General features: G+C 56.6%; 1 long non-coding RNA gene across 1 annotated transcript in view; it reads left to right on the top strand.

The window, feature by feature from the left end:
* The first annotated feature begins 2,231 nt into the window (after window positions 1–2,231).
* LOC113941044 overlaps window positions 2,232–2,444 on the top strand; it is an 856-nt gene continuing 643 nt past the window's right edge. The window contains exon 1 of the long non-coding RNA XR_003525582.1: window positions 2,232–2,267. This is a non-coding gene — a long non-coding RNA (uncharacterized LOC113941044). The remainder of the gene's footprint in view (window positions 2,268–2,444) is intronic.

Raw genomic sequence — 2,444 nt, 5'->3', positions numbered from 1 at the left:
TAGAGAATCCCAACCTGGTTTGGGTTGGGAAGGACCTTAAAGCTCTTCTCATTCCACCCCCCTGCCGTGGGCAGGGACAGGTTCCACTGGACCAGGTTGCTCCAGGGATTGAGTGAATGGCTTCAGGGAGGTAGTTCAGCCCTTGCTTTCCTTTTAAAGAGGCCGTGTGGCTGTTACTGGGTTAAAACACTGCTGTTGAAAGTACATCATGTCCTGCTGAGCAGCAGCTCTCAGCTGAGAAACTCTTGGTCAGGCCACGCTTGGGTTTTGTGGGAATTAAATGTTGGTGCTTGTTTTCCAGAGTACCTGACTCCAGCCTGCAAAAAGGTTTAGGGAAATTAGTGTTGGAGGCAGCAGTGGCAGGGTGGGTATTAAATAACCCCCAGGGGCTTTGGAGTGGAAATCAGCCCCCTCTTTGTTTATAAAATGCTCTGTGGGCACATGACACTCACACACACGCCCCCCAGACCTGTTTGCCGGGACAGCCTGACGCTGAATTTCCATCCCCACGGCATCACAGCGCGTATCCCGGGCTCTGGAATGAGAGCAAAGGTCAGTCCCTGCTGCCAGCACCCCGGACAAGGTGGAAAGGAGGCCAAAGTGCAGCGGGGCCCCGCGTGTCACGGGGCTGTGGAGGGGGCAGCACCTGTTGGGATGAGGTTTGCACTTCATTCTCCCTGCACCGGGTTTTCCTCCCTTCCTGCCGCTGGGAATGGGAATGTTCCATCCCTGAGGGTTTTATCAGAACCCTGCCCTGGCTGTCTGGCCGTGTGCCAGCCTCTGGATGTGTGTGTGGGGCTTTGGAAGTAACCCTTTTACTGGATTGCAGGCTGAAAGCAGCTTTGGCAGGGGTTCAGCCTGGATCTGCACTCAGGGATCCTCGGGGGGAAGTGGGAGGCTGCTGGGGTGGGGCTGGGGTTCATTCATGTGCCGAGAGATCATCAGGCCAAACACAATTCCCGAGCAGAGAGAGGAGATTTATGAGCCAGCAGCCTGTGGGCAGAACTTGTCCATCCCGTGCCCCGAGTGTTCCAAGGGCTCTGGGACAGGACACCTTTGGGTGCTCCTGGCTGTGGATCAGGCCCTGTGAGTCTCACACCACTGCCTGACAAGTCTGTGGAGCAAATCCTCCTGGAAGCTGTGCTGAGGCACATGGAAACAGGGAGGTGATTGGTGACAGCCAGTGGGACTTCGCTGAGGGGAAATCGTGCCTGACAAATTCAGTGTCCTGCGACGGGGTGAAGGTGTTGGTGGGTGAGGGAGGAGGGACTGAGCCGGGCACCAGGGCTTGGGCACAGCATTCCCACTGTCCCACACAACATCCTTGTCTCTGAGCTGGGGAGGGCAGGGGTTTGAAGGGCGGATAACTCGATGGGTGAGGAACTGGATGGTCACACTCAGAGCTGAGGTCAATGGCTTGGTGTCCAATGGACATGAGTGACAAAGAGCATTCCCTCAGCATTCCCTCAGGGGTTGGGATCAGGACCAGCATCTTTGTCAGGGATGTGGGCAGTGGGATCCAGTGCAGCCTCAGTGAGGTGCTGCCCCTGGGTCAGGGCAATCCCAGGCACAAAAACAGGCTGGGCAGAGAATGGATTTAGGGCAGCCCTGGAGAGAAGGACTTGGGGATGCGGATGGATGAGAGGCTGGGGAAGGAATTCCTGGCTGGGAGGATGGGGAGGCCCTGGCACAGGTTGGGCAGAGAAGCTGTGGCTGCCCCTGGATCCCTGGAAGTGTCCCAGGCCAGGCTGGACGGGGCTTGGAGCAACCTGGGCTGGTGGGAGGTGTCCCTGCCCATGGCAGGGGGTGGCACTGGATGATCTCTAAGGTCCCTTCCCACCCAACCCAGCCTGGGATTCTGATTATTTTGGTGATAGGTGGAGGCAGGAATAAGTATTTCGTTGGCTTTTTGTGACCTGCGAGTTGTACCCCCTGAGATCTGTGAGGTAATTCTTGGCCTGGCACCGTGTGCTGGCACCAGAGTGTGTTTTTACAGAAATACCCCAGAAGAGCTGTCTGTGTGTGCTCTGCAGGGAGTTTAACGTGTTTGAAAGTACCCAGAGTGCAGGAAGGGCCCCGGTTTGGCACGTGAAGAAGTGCTGGAATGAGCATCCTAAAGGCAAAACTCCCCTGTGCCACCTGCTCCTTCTCCTGCCAGTTCTTTGGGAAGAAGCCTTTGATTTTTTCCTGCTCTTATCCCAGCGTTGCTGGGAGCTGCAGTGTGGGATCTGTGCTGGGAGCTGCAGTGTGGGATCTGTGCTGGGAAGGTCACTGCAGTGTGGGATCTGTGCTGGGAAGGTCACTGCAGTGTGGGATCTGTGCTGGGAAGGTCACTGCAGTGGGGGATCTGTGCTGGGAAGGTCACTGCAGTGTGGGATCTGTGCTGGGAAGGTCACTGCAGTGTGGGATCTGTGCTGGGAAGGTCACTGCAGTGTGGGATCTGT

This window comes from Corapipo altera, unplaced genomic scaffold, assembly GCF_003945725.1.
Source record: "Corapipo altera isolate COAL_440 unplaced genomic scaffold, ASM394572v1 59488, whole genome shotgun sequence".
In the NCBI taxonomy this organism is placed as follows: Eukaryota; Metazoa; Chordata; class Aves; order Passeriformes; family Pipridae; genus Corapipo; species Corapipo altera.
The sequence above is the reverse complement of the archived record's forward strand: the minus strand, read 5'-3'. Positions and strand labels throughout refer to the sequence as shown.